This window comes from Oncorhynchus keta, chromosome 18 (genome assembly GCF_023373465.1).
Source record: "Oncorhynchus keta strain PuntledgeMale-10-30-2019 chromosome 18, Oket_V2, whole genome shotgun sequence".
Classification (NCBI taxonomy): Eukaryota; Metazoa; Chordata; class Actinopteri; order Salmoniformes; family Salmonidae; genus Oncorhynchus; species Oncorhynchus keta.
In genome coordinates, this window is record NC_068438.1 from 15,688,091 (window position 1) to 15,711,080 (window position 22,990).

The 22,990-nt window shown below is 44.4% G+C and overlaps 1 protein-coding gene and 1 long non-coding RNA gene across 3 annotated transcripts in view; one reads left to right on the forward strand and one right to left on the reverse strand.

Moving 5' to 3' along the window:
- LOC118397346 (schwannomin-interacting protein 1) overlaps positions 1-22,990 on the forward strand; it is a 396,234-nt gene that overhangs the window by 55,652 nt on the left and 317,592 nt on the right. The gene's annotated exons all lie outside the window — the stretch shown is intronic.
- On the reverse strand, positions 16,642-18,148 carry LOC127908652 (uncharacterized). Of its 2 annotated transcripts, XR_008067886.1 has the most exons (4): positions 17,973-18,148; positions 17,418-17,528; positions 16,826-16,899; positions 16,647-16,751 (listed from the first exon to the last, which is right to left on the reverse strand). It is a non-coding gene; the product is annotated as an uncharacterized LOC127908652 (long non-coding RNA). The 2 variants fall into 2 exon arrangements; XR_008067887.1 differs by lacking the exon at positions 16,826-16,899 and having other exon boundaries at positions 16,642-16,714.

The window sequence follows — 22,990 nt, forward strand, 5'->3', positions numbered from 1 at the left end:
TGTGTGTGTGTGACAAGTATGGCAGTTGAGTACTGTTTCCACCACTGAATAACACACTACAACAATGCAATGATCTCAATCTACTCACATGTTGGTGTGTGTGTGTTAGAGTGGATCCACTACACACTGGGATAATGCAATGACTATCCATCTTCTTACACCTCACCCAGGTAACCCACAATATTACACTCAGCCCAACAGATGGCAAGCTTTCCCAAACATCCCGTTAGGCTGCAATCATATATGCACACACAGTTGCATGTGAGTACACACACATGCTCAAATACATTTAGTATGCACTGAGAGAAATGAAGGAAGATGACAGTCAGTCCCCCAATCCACAGGTCATCATTGACCACCACCCCTCAGTGCATCCACCATTCTCTCTTCACTTCTTTCTCACGCGATCCCCCTCTTCTCTCTCTCTCTCTCTCTCTCTCTCTCTCTCTCTCTCTCTCTCTCTCTCTCTCTCTCTCTCTCTCTCTCTCTCTCTCTCTCTCTCTCTCTCTCTCTCTCTCTCTCTCCCCTGTTATGAGCAGATTGTGATTCTGTTGATACAGCACAGTGTTTTCACAGCCTTTTATTAGCAGCCTTTCATCTCTCTTCACACCCTCCATCCCTCTATACCCAGTCTACTGGCTACTGGCTGCCCTGCACTCTGCTAGGGCAGCCAGCTGCTCACACTACCCTCCTGCACCAGGAGTGTGTGTGTGTGAAAGAGCATGTGAGCATGCATATGTGTGTGTGTGAGAGCATGTGTGCAGGTACAGAAACACATTATATTACTGCGTTCATTTCAGTTCTGTGTTAATGCATGAGTTAAGTAAGTGTGTGATTGGTTGCGGCCAGCCAGTGGACAGCTACTTTCAATCTATTCTCTGTCTGTCTGAGCTGGCCTCTTGTCGTCTGCCTGGCCAGGAGAGACGGAGAGAATTGAGACAGAATTGTCTTATCAGGGAGCGTTTGTGCAGGCAACTCATGTCTGACAAGCGTTTAATAAGATCTATGTAATTATTTCTCTCTCTCTCGCTCTCTCTCTCGCTCTCTCTCTTTCTCTCTCTCTCGCTCTCTCTCTCTCTCTCTCTCTCTCTCTCTCGCTCTCTCTCTCTCTCTCTCTCTCTCTCTCTCTCTCTCTCTCTCTCTCTCTCTCGCTCTCTCTCTTTCTCTCTCTCTCTCTCTCTCTCTCAATTTAAGGGCTTTATTGGCATGGGAAACATATGTAAACATTGCCAAAGCAAGTGAAGTAGATAATAAACAATAAAAATGAACAGTAAACATTGCACTCACAAAAGTTCCAAAAGAATAAAGACATTTCAAATATCTCTCTCTCCCTCTCTCTCTCTCTCTCTCTACGGGTTGTGATGGGCGTCTGTTGATGACGTCACTGACCTCCACCCTTAGCAGGGCAGGATAGGAGGATGTGGCACACCATTAACCTCACAACTCCCAGCCTGTATGTGATTTAAGGACTGTAATTTATATGCTGTTTTCTTAGTTAAAGAAGCCCATTTGTAAAACAGGTCACGTATACATGGGAGAATGTGTTTTGTTTCATTTGTGTGTGTGTGTGTGTGTGTGTGTGTGTGTGTGTGTGTGTGTGTGTGTGTGTGTGTGTGTGTGTGTGTGTGTGTGTGTGTGTGTGTGTGTGTGTGTGTGTGTGTGTGTGCGTGCGTGCGTGCGTGCGTGCGTGCGTGCGTGTGTGTGCGTGCGTGTGTGTGCGTGCGTGCGTGTGTGTGTGTGAAAATCTGCTGACACAGGATATATGTCCTCCAGCGTTTCTCTGCCTCTTTGCTTACCCGCTCTTATTAGAGCCGTAAATATTACCAGAACATACATTTGACGTAATGATACAATTCTTTCTTTCTCTCTCTATCCATCTCGCTTGTTAATATGAATTTCCCAAACTATTTAGAGTAGGGTGATGATTTCTGGGGCCAGAGTTTTATTTATTCTGTTTGGAGGCCTTTTTTGATCTTTTGAAATATGCCCAACCTCTCTTCCTCATCAATCCAGTTTTAGAGCTGTGAAATGTGGAGGCCCATTTGACTTTTTATGGGGGTTTGTAATTGTAGTTTTATGTAGATGTTCTACTGGTTGTTAAAGAGCCAGACATGCTCCAGATGTCTTTGTGGCACAAACAGACTGCACTATCAGGTTTGAAGGTAAGACCCAGATGCAGACTGTGTCGGAGTAACAATGTTTATTACAGCAACAGGGCAGGCAAACAACAGGTCAAGACAGGCAGGGGTCGATAACCAGAGTAGTGGGGGAAAGTTACAGGACGGCAGGCTCAGGTTCGGGTCAAGCAGAGGTCGGTAATCCAGAGGTGGGGCAAAGGTACAGGGCGGCAGGCAGGGTCAGGGGCAGGCAGAGTGGTCAGGCAGGTGGGCTCAGGGTCAGGGGCAGGCAGAGTGGTCAGGCAGACGGGCTCAGAGACAGGACAGGCATGGGTCAAAACCAGGAGGGTGAGAAAAAGAGAGACTGGGGAAAATCAGGAGCGGAGACAAAACGCTGGTAGACTTGACAAACAAGACGAACTGGCAACAGAAAAACAGAGAACACAAGTATAAATACATAGGGGATAATGGGGAAGATGGGCGACACCTGGAGGGGGGCGGAGACAATCACAAAGACAGGTGAAACAAATCAGAGTGTGACAGCACTGTATGTTAGCAACACAGGAAACCTATGCTTGTGATAAGGTGCGTCTCGGTGAGAGGTGTAGGAGTCAGGCGCAGGAGAGCAGGGATTTCTGAGAAGCGTTTTTAATATATATATAGTCCACCAATACAAAAAGGGCACAGGCGAAAATCCAAAACTACGCTCTCGAAGGAACAGAAACTCGTGCCAACACACGGAGGAACGACCACAGTTCCGACACTTACATACAAGTGCCTAAATAGTGGAAACAATACAGAAACTCGTGCAAAACGCACAGAGGAACAAACTCAGTTCCGAAAATTAACAAGTGCGTAATACTGAAAACAATAAACATCAAAGATAATCGAGCGCAAATACACACAAGCTTAATCCCGTATGGATTAAGGCAGGCAACAGGTGCCTTATATACACACAGAAATAAACGCAAATGAAACCAGGTGTGAAAAGGAACACAGACAAAACAAACAGAAAAGGAAAAATGGATCGGTGGCGGCTAGTAAACTGCCGACGCCGAGCGCCGCCCGAACAGGGAGAGGAGTTACCTTCGGTAGAAGTCGCGACGACGCCGGCCTCGAGACCGACCCGGAGGACGAGGCGCAGGGCGATACGGATGGAGGCGGTGAAACTCCCTTAGCATAGGTGGATCCAGTACGTCCTCCACCAGCACCCAGCATCTCTCCTCCGGACCAGTCCACGAGGTACTGAAGACCCCCCACCCGACGCCTCGAGTCCTGTATGGGCCGAACTGCATTCGCCGGCACCCCCGATGTCCAGGCGGAGGGACCTCCCGCACCTCATCTTCTTGAAGCGGACTAGCCACCACCGGCCTGAGGAGAGACACATGAAACTAGGGGTTAATACGGTAATCAGGGGGAGCTGTAACCTATAACACACCTCGTTTATTCTCCTCAGGACTTTGAATGGCCCCACAAACCGCGGACCCAGCTTCCTGCAGGGCAGGCGGAGGGGCAGGTTTCGGGTCGAGAGCCAGACCCGGTCCCCCGGTGTGTACACCGGGGCCTCGCTGCAGTGGAGGTCGGCACTGGCCTTCTGCCGCCCTTCGTCCCGTTTAAGGTACCCGTGGGCGGCCTCCCAGGTTTCCCTTGAGCGTCTCAACCAATCGTCCACCACAGGAGCCTCGATCTGGCTCTGATGCCATGGTACCAGGACCGGCTGATAGCCCAACACACATTGGAAGGGCGACAGGTTCATAGAGGAGTGGCGGAGTGAGTTCTGGGCCATCTCTGCCCAGGGGATGTACTTTCCCTGGCCGGTCCTGGCAATACGACCGCAGAAACCTACCCACATCCTGGTTCACTCTTTCCACCTGCCCATTACTCCCGGGGTGAAACCCAGAGGTAAGGCTGACCGTGACCCCCAAACGTTCCATGAACGCCTTCCACACCCTGGACGTGAACTGGGGACCCCGATCAGAAACAATATCCTCAGGCACCCCGTAGTGCAGGAAGACGTGAGTAAAGAGGTCCTCCGCCGTCTGTAGGGCTGTAGGGAGACCGGGCAAAGGGAAGAGACGACAGGACTTAGAAAACCGATCCACAACGACCAGGATCGTGGTGTTGCCCTGTGGTGGTGGCAGATCGGTCAAGAAGTCAACCGACAGGTGTGACCAAGGCCGCTGTGGAACGGGAAAGGGTTGTAACTTCCCTCTGGGCAGGTGCCTAGGAGCCTTGCTCTGAGCGCACACCGAGCAGGAGGACACATGAGAAAAGGGTGTTTGGCCCCCTCAAGCCAATGTCTCCACACCTTCAGGGCTCTGACAACAACCAGCAGATCCTGATCCCCCAGGTCATAGTTTCGCTCTGCCGGTCTGAGCTTCCGAGAAAAGAAAGCACAGGGGCGGAGCTTCGGTGGTGTACCCGATTGCTGGGAGAGCACGGCTCCAACCCCAGCCTCTGATGCGCCCACCTCCACTATGAATGCCAAAGAGGGGTCCGGATGCGCCAGCATGGGAGCCGAGGTCAAAAGAGCCTTCAGGCGACCAAAAGCCCTGTCCACCTCAGCCGACCATCCCAGACGCACCGGCCCCCCCTTCAGCAGTGATGTAATGGGAGCAGCCACCTGCCCAAAACCCCGGATAAACCTCCGGTAGTAGTTGGCAAAACCTAAGAACCACTGCACCTCCTTTACCGTGGTTGGAGTCGGCCAATTACGCACGGCTGCAATGCGGTGACACTCCATCACCAACCCCGATGTGGAAATGTGATACCCAAGGAAGGAGACGGCCTGTTGGAAGAACAAGCATTTCTCAGTCTTGACGTACAGGTCATGCTCCAACAGTCGCCCAAGTACCTTGCGCACCAGAGACACATGCGCGGCGCGTGTAGCGGAATAGACCAGAATATCATCAATGTAAACCACCACACCCTGCCCGTGCATGTCCTTGAGAATCTCGTCTACAAAAGATTGGAAGACTGCTGGAGCATTCTTCAACCCATACGGCATGACGAGGTTTTAACTACACATGCGTAATAGTGAAAACAATAAACATCAAAGATAATCGAGAGCAAATACACACAAGCTTAATCCTGCACAAATTAAAGCAGGCAACAGGTGCCCTATATTCACACAGAAATAAACGCAAATGAAACCAGGTGTGAAAAGGAACACAGACAAAACAAACAGAAAAGGAAAAAGGGATCGGTGGCGGCTAGTAAACTGCCGATCCCAAGCGCCGCCCGAACAGGGAAAGGAGTTACATTCAGTAGAAGTTGTGACAATGCTCTTTTTACTTAACAAGTTGTGTATTCCTATCTTTCTAGGTCAAGTGCAATTATTTTACCTTTATTTAACTTGGCAAGTCAGATAAAAACAAATTATTATTTTCAATGACAGCTTAGGGTTAAATGCGTTGTTCAGGAGCAGAACGACAGATTTTTTACCTTGTCAGCTCTGGGATTTCGAGCTTGCAACCTTTCGGTTAATAGTCCAATGCTCTAACCACTAGGCTACCCTGCCACCCCATAGTTGATTGGATGTGGCTCCTATCACTGTGGTGATAAATTAGTTATGACAACAGAAGCTGACAAATTCTTTCAGATGACGGGTTTGGTGGTTAGGGGAAAGCAACATTTGATGAAAGAATGCTGATCAGAAATATGAGTAACGGTAAAGGATCCCATAGATTTTAGAACAATGTACATTCTACTCAAACCATTTCTATACCTGCTGAGCGGCGTGTCATAAACTCAATGACTGTTCCAGTATTTACAGCCTGGTTTACGATCCCCCATTAAAATCATATCAGCTCATGTTCAGGCCGTGGACAATATCTTGCATCTAATTTATGGCCCATTATACCACTATTTACAGTATTGGTGGTAATTGTGCGACAGAGAGGTAGCGGGAGCGGGGTGAAGACCCTCTTGAGGCTGGTGTCTCTCTCTAGGGGAGAGGAGGGTGTGGTGTACTGCCAACGGTCTGACATGACAATGGTGTTTGACACAATAGGAGGATATGTACCAGTGTGTCTATTCATTCAGCCTGGTGCCTTACAGTTTGATGAAATCAACACACTCACACACAGAAACCTCATTTCCCCCAGTGAATAGAGGTGAAGGAGGTGCTTTCCATGTTATAGAGGATCCATTCGGGATAACATTAGGCTAAAATAGACTGAGCTGAAGCACAATGAGACTGAATGCTAAGCAACCCCACGTCTCTCATCTCTCTGCTGCCCGCGCTCACAGAGACAGAGGAGTGGAAGGAGTGTGTGAGTGTGTGAAAAGAAGCGAATGTGAAAGGGGGAGTGAGTGGAAGGTAGACACCCCAGTCTTTTGACAGGACCCTGGTCCAGACCAGTTGGATGGTATGAGGAACAAGGTAGATTGAGGTCTAGGAGAATGTGTCAGGAAAAACTTAACCTAATTCAAAACCATTGAAATCTGGCAGGCGGTGTAGGCCAGTGTGGGAGAGATGGTGACTGGCTTGTTTGTTTGCAGTATAGTATCACAGCTTTAGTACGATATTTACTCCATCTGTGTGTGTGTGTGTGTGTGTGTGTGTGTGTGTGTGTGTGTGTGTGTGTGTGTGTGTGTGTGTGTGTGTGTGTGTGTGTGTGTGTGTGTGTGTGTGTGTGTGTGTGTGTGTGTGTGTGTGTGTGTGTGTGTGTGTGTGTGTGTGTATGTGTTTCCATGTGTATCGAAATGTGTCAGGGACCCTGGCTGTGCTAGTGGAGCCCTGTCACCCCCTCCCATGGTGAAGTAAAATGCTTTTCACTGCAGTTTCTCTTCCACCTCCATGGTCCTCAGGCTACGCTTCCAACCAGGTGGGACTGCAGTCAGAGAGAATATAGAAAACCTGAACAGTGTGTGTATAGTTTGTTTGTCGTGTGTGTGTGTGTGATCGCTCAGGAAACACTGTAGGGAAGCATTCTGTCTTTAACTCTCCCTGTCTTGTAGCTTTCTCAACCATACTGCTGCTTCAACTTGACAGGATTAGAGATGCCACTTCTGTGTGTGTGTGTGTGTGTGTGTGTGTGTGTGTGTGTGTGTGTGTGTGTGTGTGTGTGTGTGTGTGTGTGTGTGTGTGTGTGTGTGTGTGTGTGTGTGTGTGTGTGTGTGTGTGTGTGTGTGTGTGTGTGTTTGTATTTGTTCTTTACCAGGTCCTACTAACCACTCTCTCATCACCCCTGCCACCGGCTCATTGCATTACTAATATTGCACTGATAACTATCATGTCTGCTGCTGTAATGGTCTGAGGTGATTTACATACACATTACACTGACTCTCCCTCCCATGCAGATAAGGGCCAGTGAAATAAACACATTAGCAGGTTGGGATAGGTAATCAGATCAGAAAATTAAACGCTGGATTATTTTTCTCATGGTTGTCACTGTTAATGTACGTCAGGATGATTATGTATAAGGGGGTTCTATCTCCGTGCTCACTCTCTGAGTGGAATGGTGTGTGTGTTGGTGGGGGTACGGGTCTCATGCTTATGCATGCGCGCATCTATTCCCCTCCTTCAGACAGACAGACAGACAGACAGACAGACAGACAGACAGACAGACAGACAGACAGACAGACAGACAGACAGACAGACAGACAGACAGACTCCTCCTTCAGTTTGTCATTAACCTCAGAACCATCAACTGGTGCTATATTCCCTTAAGCCAAACCTGCTCTTCACAAAGTTGGAATAACACTTTCCCTTGCTGAAGTAGTCCCCATGCAGAAAGCGTTAATCAGACTGTATACCCATGATGAAGTGTGAAACTGTATGAAGTGTATGGATCCGCCTGGGCGTGTCTCCCTCTCCCCAGCTCTAACCAGGCTCTGCCAGATGGCCTTGTGATTGAGACCATTTATAACTTTTAATCATCAGCCCCTCTTTTAATAACTTATCTTTTCCCCCTCATTCTTATCCCTCTCTCCTCCTCCTCCTCCACTGCCACCCTCCCTTCCCTCCATCCCAGTGGACAGCTCTCTGGCTCTAAGATGGATGCGTTGCTTTATTATTTTGTTTATTTCATTCATTCCTGCGCTGTACTTAATTGGAAATAGCTTCATGACAGCCTTGAGCTATCGTCAGAGACGGATGCCATGGCAGAGGAAGTCAGAGGGGACAGGGGAGACGACCACAGCCAAAGTGTGTGTCACGTGTGTGTGTGTGTGTGTGTGTGTGTGTGTGTGTGTGTGTGTGTGTGTGTGTGTGTGTGTGTGTGTGTGTGTGTGTGTGTGTGTGTGTGTGTGTGTGTGTGTGTGTGTGTGTGTGTGTGTGTGTGTGTGTGTGTGTGTGTGTGTGTGTGTGTGTGTGTGTGTGTGTGCATACTCAGGGTTTACTAATGCTGCTGCATACACATGGATACACACATCAGTGGATGCTGCTCAGAGGAGGAAGGGGAGAACCATCCGCCTCAGTGAATTTCATAAAAATAAAAATAGTGAAACATTTAAAACGTTATCCTTTTTAGATATAACAATACTAAATATATTCACATCATCAAATTATTTATTAAAACAGACTGTTTTGCATTGAAGGTCGACAGTAGCCTCAACAGCACTCTGTAGGGTAGCACCATGGTGTAGCCAGAGGACAGCTAGCTTCCATCCTCCTCTGGGTACATTGACTTCAATTCAAAACCTTGGAGGCTCCTGGTTCTCACCCCCTTCCATAGACTTACGCAGTAATTATGACAACTTCTGAAGGTTGTCCTCCAACCTATCAGAGCTTTTGCAGCATGAACTGACATGTTGTCCACCCAATCAAAGGATCAGAGAATGAACCTAGTACTGAAATCATAAGCTACAGCTAGCTAGCACTGCAGTGCATAAAACAGGGTGAGTGAATGCACCAATTTGTAAGTCACTCTGGATAAGAGCATCTGCTAAATGACTTAAATGTAAAATGTAAATGTAGTTGACTCAAAGAGAGAGACAGGCAATAGTTGAACAGTTTTGAACAATTTTTTTTTTTTAAATGAAGGAGAGAGGTATATACAGTGCCTTGCGAAAGTATTCGGCCCCCTTGAACTTTTGCCACATTTCAGGCTTCAAACATAAAGATATAAAACTGTATTTTTTGTGAAGAATCAACAACAAGTGGGACACAATCATGAAGTGGAATGACATTTATTGGATATTTCAAACTTTTTTAACAAATCAAAAACTGAAAAATTGGGCGTGCAAAATTATTCAGCCCCCTTAAGTTAATACTTTGTAGCGCCACCTTTTGCTGCGATTACAGCTGTAAGTCGCTCGGGGTATGTCTCTATCAGTTTTGCACATCGAGAGACTGACATTTTTTCCCATTCCTCCTTGCAAAACAGCTCAAGCTCAGTGAGGTTGGATGGAGAGCATTTGTGAACAGCATTGTTCAGTTCTTTCCACAGATTCTCGATTGGATTCAGGTCTGGACTTTGACTTGGCCATTCTAACACCTGGATATGTTTATTTTTGAACCATTCCATTGTAGATTTTGCTTTATGTTTTGGATCATTGTCTTGTTGGAAGACAAATCTCCGTCCCAGTCTCAGGTATTTTGCAGACTCCATCAGGTTTTCTTCCAGAATGGTCCTGTATTTGGCTCCATCCATCTTCCCATCAATTTTAACCATCTTCCCTGTCCCTGCTGAAGAAAAGCAGGCCCAATCCATGATGCTGCCACCACCTTGCTTGACAGTGGGCATGGTGTGTTCAGGGTGATGAGCTGTGTTGCGTTTACGCCAAACATAACATTTTGCATTGTTGCCAAAAAGTTACATTTTGGTTTCATCTGACCAGAGCACCTTCTTCCACATGTTTGGTGTGTCTCCCAGGTGGCTTGTGGCAAACTTTAAACACTTTTTATGGATATCTTTAAGAAATGGCTTTCTTCTTGCCACACTTCCATAAAGGCCAGATTTGTGCAATATACGACTGATTGTTGTCCTATGGACAGAGTCTCCCACCTCAGCTGTAGATCTCTGCAGTTCATCCAGAGTGATCATGGGCCTCTTGGCTGCATCTCTGATCAGTCTTCTCCTTGTATGAGCTGAAAGTTTAGAGGGATGGCCAGGTCTTGGTAGATTTGCAGTGGTCTGATACTCCTTCCATTTCAATATTATCGCTTGCACAGTGCTCCTTGGGATGTGTAAAGCTTGGGAAATCTTTTTGTGTCCGAATCCGGCTTTAAACTTCTTCACAACAGTATTTCGGACCTGCCTGGTGTGTTCCTTGTTCTTCATGATGCTCTCTGCGCTTTTAACGGACCTCTGAGACTATCACAGTGCAGGTGCATTTATACGGAGACTTGATTACACACAGGTGGATTGTATTTATCATCATTAGTCATTTAGGTCAACGTTGGATCATTCAGAGATCCTCACTGAACTTCTGGAGAGAGTTTGCTGCACTGAAAGTAAAGGGGCTGAATCATTTTGCACTCCCCAATTTTTCAGTTTTTGATTTGTTAAAAAAGTTTGAAATATCCAATAAATGTCGTTCCACTTCATGATTGTGTCCCACTTGTTGTTGATTCTTCACAAAAAAATACAGTTTTATATCTTTATGTTTGAAGCCTGAAATGTGGCAAAAGGTCGCAAAGTTCAAGGGGGCCGAATACTTTCGCAAGGCACTGTATATTTCACATTTTTCCCCCCTCACTTTCATGTTTAAATTACTTAGCTAGCAAATTCAACTAGCTAGTTTAGCCTAGTCAAACACCCTACTCAAGCAGAGGGATGCTAGGTTAGTTAGCTGGCTATAACTAACCGACACAACACTAGAACTCCAAGTCAAGGTAAGCTTTTAGTTTAACAAATGTATTGCCACCGGGGTCCGCCGATGTAATTGCTAAACTGCTTACTAACTATACAGTACCTTGCAAAAGTATTCATCCCCCTTGGCATTTTTCCAATTTTGTTGCATTACAACCTGTAATTTAAAGTGATTTTTATTTGGATTTCATGTAATGAACATACGCAAAATAGTCCAAATTGGTGAAGTGAAATGAAATAATAACTTGTTTAAAAAAAATGTTTCGCGTAAAACTGGTGCGTGCATATGTATTCACCCCCTTTGCTATGAAGCTCCTAAATAAGATCTGGTGCAACCAATTACCTTCAGAAGTCACATAATTAGTTAAATAAAGTCCACCTGTGTACAATCTAAGTGTCACATAATCTGTCACCTGATCTCACTATATATACACCTGTTCTAAAAGGCCCCATAGTCTGCAACACCACTAAGCAAGGGGCATCACCAAGCAAGCAGCACCATGAAGACCAAGGAGCTCGCCAAACAGGTCAGGGACATCCCACGGAGCACCATTAAATCCATTATTAAAAAATTGAAAGAATATGACACCACAACAAACCTGCCAAGAGAGGGACACCCACCAAACCTCATGGACCAGGCAAGGAGGGCATTAATCAGAGAGGCAACAAAGAGACCAAAGATAACCTTGAAGGAGCTGCAAAGCTCCACAGCGGAGATTGGAGTATCTGTCCATAGGGCCACTTTAAGCCGTACGCTCCACAGACCTGGGCATTAGGGAAGTGTGGACAGAAAAAAAGCCATTGCTTAAACAAAAAAATAAGCAAACACGTTTGGTGTTCACCAAAAGGCATGTGGGAGACTCCCCAAACATATGGAAGGTACTCTGATCAGATGAGACTAAAATTGAGCTTTTAAGCCATCAAAGAAAACACTATGTCTGGCGCAAACCCAACTCCTCTCATCACCCAGAGAGCACCATGGCAGCATCATGCTGTGGGGATGTTTTTCATTGTCAGGGACTGGGATACTGGTCAGAATTGAAGGAATGATGGATGGCACTAAATAAAGAGAAATTCTTGAGGGAAGCCTGTTTCAGTATTCCAGAGATTTAAGACGGACGGAGGTTCACCTTCCAGTAGGACAATGACCCTAAGCATACTGCTAAAGCAACACTCAAGTGGTTTAAGGGGAAAATGTAAATGTCTTGGAATGGCGTAGTCAAAGCCCAGACCTCAATTCAATTGAGAATCTGTGGTATGACTTAAAGATTGTTGTGCACCAGCGGAACCCATCCAACTTGAAGGAGCTGGAGCAGTTTTGCCTTGAAGTATAGAAAAGTCCCAGTGGCTAGATGTGTCAAGCTTATAGAGACATACCCCAAGATACTTGCAGCTATAATTGCTGCAAAAGGTGCCTCTAAAAAGTATTGACTTTGATGGGGGTGAATAGTTATGCATGCTCAAGTTTCCTGTTTTGTTGTCTTATTTCTTGTTTGTTTCACAACAACAACAAAAAAAAGTGGTAGACATGTGTAAATCAAATGATTACAAACCCCTCAAAAATCCATTTGTAAGGTTGTAAGGTTGTAAGGCAAAAAAAAAAGAAAAATGCCAAGGGGGGTGAATACTTTTGCAAGCCACTGTACACTGTACTGCATGATAGTAGGGGGTTTACTAATGTGTCAGTTCTATTAGCTATGTGACTATGATGTTACTTCTGCTAATATGGTGACAATGATGATGTGGTTTGGCTTGGAGAGATTTTTTTTGTCCACAAGCAAAGGGAAAACGTGAGAGGAGGAGAACGCTTAGAAGCGCGAAGTGGCTGCTAAGAAAGTGAACTGTCTTTAAGTGTGATCAGGGGTGTATTCATTCCGTGGGAACCTGTTGAAAAACGTTTCTTAAACGGAAGCAAACGTAACGAAACGGGGACAAACATACCTGAATTTGTCCAATAGAAACTCTAATTTGCAAATGTTGGACTAATGATTACACCCTAGATCAGCTAGGTACAATGTGTGCACCTACAGTACGTTGTAAACTTTCATTCATAGGCTAGGTTGTACTGTAGGTTGTAGGTTGTAGGCTAGGTTGTAGCAACCCTCATGATGGGTTTAGGGAACATTTGAGTATCATGTAGAAGCCTAAACCTATCGATGTTAATTGAACTGGGTGAATGGAATATGAATGACAGTCATCCAACATCCTGTAATAGAAATAAGGCCATAATCACTGGCACGCATGCACAAACACACAGTACATGACTTTTGGATGTGAGTGCTAGCACTCAGCTGTTGAATATTCAGGGTGTGTGTGCGTGTGTGTAATTGAGTTCTTTGGTATTATGAATCCAGCCATGAATTACAAAGGGAAGTTGTACAACTGAATGCATTCAACTGAAATGTGTCTTCTGTATTTAACCCAACCCCTCTGAATCAGAGAGATGCGGGGGGTTGCCTTAATCGACACCACTCCGTCGGCCCGGGGAACAATGGGTTAACTGTCTTGCAGAACGAACGATTTTTACCTTGTCAGCTCGGGGATTCGATCGAGCAACCTTTCGGTTACTGGCCCAAGGGCACTCTATCACAGACAGGCAGACAAAGAGACAGAAAGAGAAAAAGACAGTGATAAGCAATGTTGCTTATCAGCAATGAGCAGGGGGTGAAACATTGCAGCCAAGTATTCTGACTGCTCCCGAGAAGAGACAATAACTCCATACACACACATCCAGAGGCAATCCCAAACACACACACTTTCGAAGACGATCGCAAACACTCATTCATTAATGATCTCTCTCTCTCTCTCTCACACACACACACACACACACACACACACACACACACACACACACACACACATAAGCCCACATACAGAGATGTTTACAGCAGACACTAGCTTGTAAAGACAATGGGAGCATGTACATATTGCTAGCATATTAAAAACAAAATACTATGTTTTAAATTAACAGTTGGCGTTGGTCTGAAGCCGAAAAAGAAAGGAAAATTACATGAGCACCACAATGCCTACTCTACCAAGGTTTTCCAGCACACAACTTTGACCTACTACAGTAGCTATGTGGGTCTATTGTACTTCAAACAAATGTGTAGGCAGCTTGCTTAGGATTCAAACCTACTCAAACAGCCTAAATCATACTCTTATAGAAGTTGTTAGCACAATAATGTTGTTTATACCGCATACAGGGTAGAGTTTTGGAATCTTCACACGCCACACGAAGACATTATCCCTTTCCACTACCTTTTCAAGCTTTTTTTTTTTTTACATGAAAGCAAGCTTTGCTTTTATACTTACAAGACCATCCGGCTTGGTTGAGCTGTTATGTGTTATAGTAATATGATGCCTGCCTGTATTTCCTTAAAACTTTGTTTTAGTAGTACATGTCATAACCACATCCTTTTGTGGTCTGTAGGTGCCCTACATAACAACATCCTTTTGTGGTCTGTAGGTGCCCTACATAACAACATCCTTTTGTGGTCTGCAGGTGCCCTACATAACAACATCCTTTTGTGGTCTGTAGGTGCCCTACATAACAACATCCTTTTGTGGTCTGTAGGTGCCCTACATAACAACATCCTTTTGTGGTCTGTAGGTGCCCTACATAACAACATCCTTTTGTGGTCTGTAGGTGCCCTACATAACAACATCCTTTTGTGGTCTGTAGGTGCCCTACATAACAACATCCTTTTGTGGTCTGCAGGTGCCCTACATAACAACATCCTTTTGTGGTCTGTAGGTGCCCTACATAACAACATCCTTTTGTGGTCTGTAGGTGCCCTACATAACAACATCCTTTTGTGGTCTGTAGGTGCCCTACATAACAACAGGTGGTGGTGTGTTAGACACAGTCACTAATATATACTGACCAAAAATATAAATGCAACGTGCAACAATTTACCGAGTTGCTGAGTTATCCGGCCCTAATCTATGGATTTAGATTCAGTTCACATGACTGGGCAGGGGGCGCAGCCATGGGCCCACCACTTGGGAGCCAGGCACAGCCAATCAGAATGAGTTTTTCCCCAGAAAAGGGCTTTATTACCTTCAGAAATACTCTTCAGTTTCATCAGTTGTCTGGGTGGCTGGTCTCATACAATCCCACAGGTGAAGAAGCTGGTATGTGGAGGTCCTGAGCTGGCATGGTTACACATGGTCTGTGGTTTTGCGGCTGGTTTGACATACTGCCAAATTCTCTAAAACAACGTTGGAGGCGGCTTATGGTAGAGAAATGAACATTCAATTCTCTGGCAACAGCTCTGGTGGAGATTCCTACAGTCAGCATGCTAATTGCACTCTCCCTCAAAACTTGAGACATCTGTGTTATGTGACAAAATTGCACATTTTAGAGTGGGCTTTTATTGTCCCCAGCACAAGGTGCACCTGTGTAATGATCATGCTGTTTAATCAGCTTCTTGTCAGGTGGATGGATTATCTTGGCAAAGGAAAAAAGTATTTTTGTGCGAATGGAACATTTCAGGTATCTTTTATTCCAGCTTGTGAAACATGGGACCAACACTTTACATGTTTATATGCTTTTATATAGTTTACCCCGGGATCATAAAGGGCCCCCCTCTCTCTTTTCTTTTCTCTTCTCTCTCTCTCCATCTCTCTCTCTCTCTCCCTTTCTCTCTCTCTCTCTCTCTCTCTCTCTCTCTCTCTCTCTCTCTCTCTCTTAAATGTTGCGTTTATATTTTTGTTCAGTAGATAATGAGCTAAGCCTGTCTGCATTCCTGATTTATGTAACTATTTTCTAAGTTGTGTAATATTGACGTAAGCTCAGAACCACTTGTATTTGCAAATATGGTCCTGTTTTATCAATTGCTGTGCTGATCAATGTACAGTTCATTACCTCTGTCAAATGAATATTATATTACAGTTTTTAACAATCACTTTGGCACTAATTTCAGAACCTTGTGGTTTTTCAAAACTCTATACACAAAACTCAAAACGGTCATCACTTGTAACACAGGCTGTCCAATTTTCAAAACATTGCATTGTGCATTCATATCTTAAAAGAAACCTACCATAGGAGCATTCATTTAGATCACCCACACACAAGATACCTATAGTTTCACTGTGTAGTTGTCCGTACAATCATTAAGTATTGTTGTACAAAATATGTGATACATGTTTTATTATGCTACCACATGTAAATACATCACTGTAAAAGGACTAGTAGAGAGAATACTACAGACACAGTGGAATCATTGAACAAAATATTAAATGTATTGATGAAATACAATAAAATCACAACGGGTTTCTTTGAATCAAAGCAAAAATAATTAGCTACAAAAATAGAAAAAACAGTTACAGTAAAGGTCAACTGCGGTGTTCCTCACCTGGCTTACTGTAAAACATCACTGCAGTGTTCCTCACCTGGCTTACTGTAAAACACCACTCCAGTGTTCCTCACCTGGCTTACTGTAAAACATCACTGCACTGTTCCTCACCTGGCTTACTGTAAAACATCACTGCAGTGTTCCTCACCTGGCTTACTGTAAAACACCACTCCAGTGTTCCTCACCTGGCTTACTGTAAAACATCACTGCACTGTTCCTCACCTGGCTTACTGTAAAACATCACTGCAGTGTTCCTCACCTGGCTTACTGTAAAACATCACTGCAGTGTTCCTCACCTGGCTTACTGTAAAACATCACTGCAGTGTTCCTCACCTGGCTTACTGTAAAACACCACTCCAGTGTTCCTCACCTGGCTTACTGTAAAACATCACTGCACTGTTCCTCACCTGGCTTACTGTAAAACATCACTGCAGTGTTCCTCACCTGACTTACTGTAAAACATCACTGCAGTGTTCCTCACCTGGCTTACTGTAAAACATCACTGCAGTGTTCCTCACCTGGCTTACTGTAAAACATCACTGCAGTGTTCCTCACCTGGCTTACTGTAAAACATCACTGCGGTGTTCCTCACCTGGCTTACTGTAAAACATCACTGCAGTGTTCCTCACCTGACTTACTGTAAAACATCACTGCAGTGTTCCTCACCTGGCTTACTGTAAAACACCACTCCAGTGTTCCTCACCTGGCTTACTGTAAAAAATCACTGCACTGTTCCTCACCTGGCTTACTGTAAAATATCACTGCAGTGTTCCTCACCTGGCTTACTGTAAAATATAACTGCATTGTTCCTCACCTGGCTTACTGTAAAATATCACTGCAGTGTTCCTCACCTGGCTTACTGTAAAAGATCACTGCAGTGTTCCTCACCTGGCTTACTGTAAAACATCACTGCACTGTTCCTCACCTGGCTTACTATAAAGGATCACTGCAGTGTTCCTCACCTGGCTTACTGTAAAACATCACTGCACTGTTCCTCACCTGGCTTACTGTAAAATATCACTGCAGTGTTCCTCACCTGGCTTACTGTAAAATATCACTGCAGTGTTCCTCACCTGGCTTACTGTAAAACATCACTGCAGTGTTCCTCACCTGGCTTACTGTAAAACACCACTCCAGTGTTCCTCACCTGGCTTACTGTAAAACATCACTGCACTGTTCCTCACCTGGCTTACTGTAAAACATCACTGCAGTGTTCCTCACCTGACTTACTGTAAAACATCACTGCAGTGTTCCTCACCTGGCTTACTGTAAAACATCACTGCAGTGTTCCTCACCTGGCTTACTGTAAAACATCACTGCAGTGTTCCTCACCTGGCTTACTGTAAAACATCACTGCGGTGTTCCTCACCTGGCTTACTGTAAAATATCACTGCAGTGTTCCTCACCTGGCTTACTGTAAAAGATCACTGCAGTGTTCCTCACCTGGCTTACTGTAAAACATCACTGCACTGTTCCTCACCTGGCTTACTATAAAGGATCACTGCAGTGTTCCTCACCTGGCTTACTGTAAAACATCACTGCACTGTTCCTCACCTGGCTTACTGTAAAATATCACTGCAGTGTTCCTCACCTGGCTTACTGTAAAATATCACTGCAGTGTTCCTCACCTGGCTTACTGTAAAACATCACTGCAGTGTTCCTCACCTGGCTTACTGTAAAACACCACTCCAGTGTTCCTCACCTGGCTTACTGTAAAACATCACTGCACTGTTCCTCACCTGGCTTACTGTAAAACATCACTGCAGTGTTCCTCACCTGACTTACTGTAAAACATCACTGCAGTGTTCCTCACCTGGCTTACTGTAAAACATCACTGCAGTGTTCCTCACCTGGCTTACTGTAAAACATCACTGCAGTGTTCCTCACCTGGCTTACTGTAAAACATCACTGCGGTGTTCCTCACCTGGCTTACTGTAAAACATCACTGCAGTGTTCCTCACCTGACTTACTGTAAAACATCACTGCAGTGTTCCTCACCTGGCTTACTGTAAAACACCACTCCAGTGTTCCTCACCTGGCTTACTGTAAAAATCACTGCACTGTTCCTCACCTGGCTTACTGTAAAATATCACTGCAGTGTTCCTCACCTGGCTTACTGTAAAATATAACTGCATTGTTCCTCACCTGGCTTACTGTAAAATATCACTGCAGTGTTCCTCACCTGGCTTACTGTAAAAGATCACTGCAGTGTTCCTCACCTGGCTTACTGTAAAACATCACTGCACTGTTCCTCACCTGGCTTACTATAAAGGATCACTGCAGTGTTCCTCACCTGGCTTACTGTAAAACATCACTGCACTGTTCCTCACCTGGCTTACTGTAAAATATCACTGCAGTGTTCCTCACCTGGCTTACTGTAAAATATCACTGCAGTGTTCCTCACCTGGCTTACTGTAAAACATCACTGCAGTGTTCCTCACCTGGCTTACTGTAAAATATCACTGCAGTGTTCCTCACCTGGCTTACTGTAAAATATCACTGCAGTGTTCCTCACCTGGCTTACTGTAAAACATCACTGCAGTGTTCCTCACCTGGCTTACTGTAAAATATCACTGCAGTGTTCCTCACCTGGCTTACTGTAAAACATCACTGCACTGTTCCTCACCTGGCTTACTGTAAAGGATCACTGCAGTGTTCCTCACCTGGCTTACTGTAAAACATCACTGCACTGTTCCTCACCTGGCTTACTGTAAAATACCACTGCAGTGTTCCTCACCTGGCTTACTGTAAAACATCACTGCAGTGTTCCTCACCTGGCTTACTGTAAAATATCACTGCAATGTTCCTCACCTGGCTTACTGTAAAAAGCAAAACAAAAGATTGATTACTGTACTTCTATATTTCCATCAACCCTGTCTTGTGGATTTGGCCACAGGTTCTCATCCACATCACAATGGATGTTTTCATTAGCCAAACATCTTGGGAAGAATCTTCGGGCATGGCGAATCCAGGCCTGACACTGCCGTGATGTCATTGCATGCGTCATCCATGGCCTGGAGAAGGGCGCCTATCATATACCTTCCACCTCCATCTGGAGAAAAATTCCTCAATCGGGTTAAGGAAAGGAGAGTATGGGGGTAAGTACAGGGTGGTAAATTGTGGATGGGCCTGAAACCATGCTTGCACCATTTGAGCATGGCGGAACCTGACATTATCCAAAACAATGACATAGGTAACGCCATCAGCTCTACAGACCTGATTTAGCCCACCAAGGAAGGTTACATTCGAACAGCGAATCATGTGGCTGCCTGCAACTCAATATATAGAGTATACATTAGAATGGACAAGATGCAAGATGCATAATCTAAGCAACTTTGACCGTGGTATGATTGTTGGTGCCACAGATGGTGATTCCAGCATCTCAGAAACAGCTGCCTTCCTGGGATTTTTATGCACTACAGTCTCTAGAGTTTACAGAGAATGGTGCGATAAACAAAACACATTCAGTGAGCGGCAGTTCTGTGGGCAAAAACACCTTGTTATTGAGAGAGGTCAGAGGAGAATGTCCAGATTTATTCAAGCTAACAGAAAGGTCACAGATGCTTAAGTAACAGCTGTTAAAAACAGTGGTGTGCAGAAAGGCATCTCTTAACGTACAACACTGTGAATAATTCAGGCTGTTGTGGAGGCAAAAGGGGGTCCTACCCAGTACTAGATAGGTGTACCTAATAAAGTGGCCGGTGAGTGTACAGTAATGTCAAATCTGGAAACATGGTCTGGAAAAGTGGTACATGGGACCATAGAAACAGTGTCTGATAACATCCATAGATAATGTAGTCCAATTGGTTCATGTTCCACGGTAATTGGTGTCAATGGATCTTGTTATCCTGAACCTTTCATGATCTAAACATGGAATATTGTTTGTCAGTTCCCATAAAACTATGCATTAAGAGTAATGTAACAGTTACTTATGATTTTGAGAAGTTGTATCAATTGATAGTTAGATCATTGTAATGAAATGAATAGACAGTCATCTCAGATGTAATGTGTGAATTGCATTTTAAAAATGGTAATACTTTGATGTAAAGTTATGTCATTTTGAACAGGGGATTTTAGTTCAATGAACAAATGATCTTAGCTTTATGTGTATTGTATCCAAGCAATTGGAAAAGTGTTAGAGTTTTGAAAAATGTGCATTTTGATCATTGGTTGTGAGTTTTGTGTCTAGAGTTTTGAAAAATAACATCAAGGTTCTGAAATTAGTGCCAAAGTGATTGTTAAAAACTGTAGTATTTATTTTTGCAATGAAGATTGTGAAGCTACAATAATACGCATTTATATTAGGGCTATATCTAAAAATACATACAATCTAATGATCACCAGGCTGCTCATTTATGGCGCACACGTGTCACCAGCGTTACACCCATTTGCGCATAATGACACTCACCTGGACTCCATCACCTCCTCGAATACTTGCCCTTTATATGTCCCTCCCTTTGGTTTCTTCCCCAGTCGTCATTGTTCCTGTATCTGTTCCTGTTTCATGTCGGTGCGCTGTTTATTGTTTTGTTCATTTCTTAAATGTATTCACTCCCTGAACTTGCTTCCCGACTCTCAGCGTACATCGCTACACTACGCATTGTTTGAAGTACCATAGACCAACATAGCTACTATAGTAGGTCAAGGTGTGTGCTGGAAAACCTTGGTAGAGCATGGGTGGAGTATGCATTGTGGTGCTCGTGAATTTCCTTGATCGGCTTCAGGCCGATGCATACTTCTCTCTTAAAACCTAGTTTTTAATTTCAATGGTTTTTACACTGGAAGGTGATTATGCAACATTATTATACTATATTATGTATTAATATAATTATTCCTCTAGAACTATCTGGCTAGGTATCTAACAAACATATGTTGTACAGTGAATACAGTGTAGCTAGCTAGGTAACGTTACATTGCTTAGCAAACCAGTTCGACTAGTGTATAGAGTAGCTAACGTTAGATGAGCAATGTCCATTGTGTGAATAATAAATTAGCAGCGTGGCTGTTTCCCAAAGTTCCCATAGTTTGGTGTTGACTCTGAACTTTACTTAGCTAGCTAGCTAGCTGTGCTTTGTGGAAGAATGTGGGATATATTGACAACATTGAGTTGTGCCTGTGCAAGAGCCGTCCATACCGCTAACGTTACATCCTTTTTTCCATGTAATGTAGACATCTAACGTTACTGGTTAACATTAGTTGGCTAGCTAACTGGCAATAGCAGCCAAGGATTATTTGTGCTCATTTGTTTGTGGTCTGATTACATGCATGTGTCTAGGCCAACCGTTTACATAGATGACTTTCCATAGGAAAATATACTCAAACTCAGTTGCTAACGACTTTGTCAGAAATCCTGTATATGGTTCATGGTAATGGAGAACGGATGAGAGGCAGGTAGTGTGTTGTGTACCTCCAAGTTCAATTACGAATTGACATTGGCATCATCCTGGCTTAGATATGATGGTTGGGAGGTTTGAATTTAATGTTGAACTTCAATCAATGCCATACTATTGCCCCCACAATAATACTCCTACTGTCCCTGGCTTACTGAGGACCAGTCAAGAACAGTGGAGAGGAACACAATGGATAATGGCAACAGAGAGAAGAAATGTCACTCAAATTTGTTTACCTGTGTGTGTGGCTCTCTGTGAGTGGCTCCTCCACCTGCAAGGTGTTCAGCACAGAGAACGGACTCTCACTGGGAGAGAGATGGGCTTTACAGTGGGAGATGCTGCAGCCCATTGAACATGTGAATGTGGAAAACTGGAGGGAGAGGAGAGGGATGGAGGGAAGAGGGAGAGCGAGAGAAGAGAGTTTGAGAGAGAGAGAGAGGACTGCAGGGGGCACGGTAGAATGTGTTTGTTTTATGGATAGAGTGGAGATTAATCTGTACTGTATATATGTATGCACACATGCAGTCATATCTCTTTCTCCAGGGGAGTAAATCTCTTTCTCTCTATGTCACACACACACACCACTGTGAAAGTGACAAAAACATGGTATTCTGGGAACGTCAAAACGGCCTAATTACATCCAGGCCAGTGGAGGCTTCTCAGACGAGGAAGGGGAAGACCATCACACACAGTCAATTCATTTTTTAAATGTAGTGAAACATTAAAAGTGATCCTTTTTTTAGATAAAACTATACTAAATATATTAATGTCACAATATAACTGTTTTGCAATGAAGGTCTACAGTAGCATCAACAGCAACTTCCAGAGTAGCACCATGCTGTAGCCGAACGATGGCTATTTTCCGTCCTCCTCTGGGTATGTTGACTTCAATACAACACCTAGGAGGCTTACACAGCAATTATGGCGCTTTCCGTAGGAAGTCCTACAACCTATCAGAGCTCTTGCAGCATGGACTGACATGTTGTCCATCCAATCAAAGGATCAGAGAATTAATCTAGTACTGAAAGCATAACCTGCAACTAGCTAGCACTGCAGTGCATAAAGTGTGGTGAGTAGCTAGTTGATTCAAAGAGAGAGAAAGACAATAGTTGAACAGTCTTTAACAAATGAATTCCTTCAAAAATTAAGGAGAAGCAGCAGAGAGAGCGAGAGATTGTATTTTTATCTTGTTCTTAGTTTACTTTTTGCTTACTTACCTAGCTAATTAAGCAAATGTAGTCTACTCAACAACTTGACTCAAACAGGGAGGAATGCTATTTATGTCATGGCTTTCCAACACTGCAACTCTTCCAAGTCAAGGTAAGCTTTCGGGGCCCACCGGTGTAACTGCTAAACTGCTTGCTGTA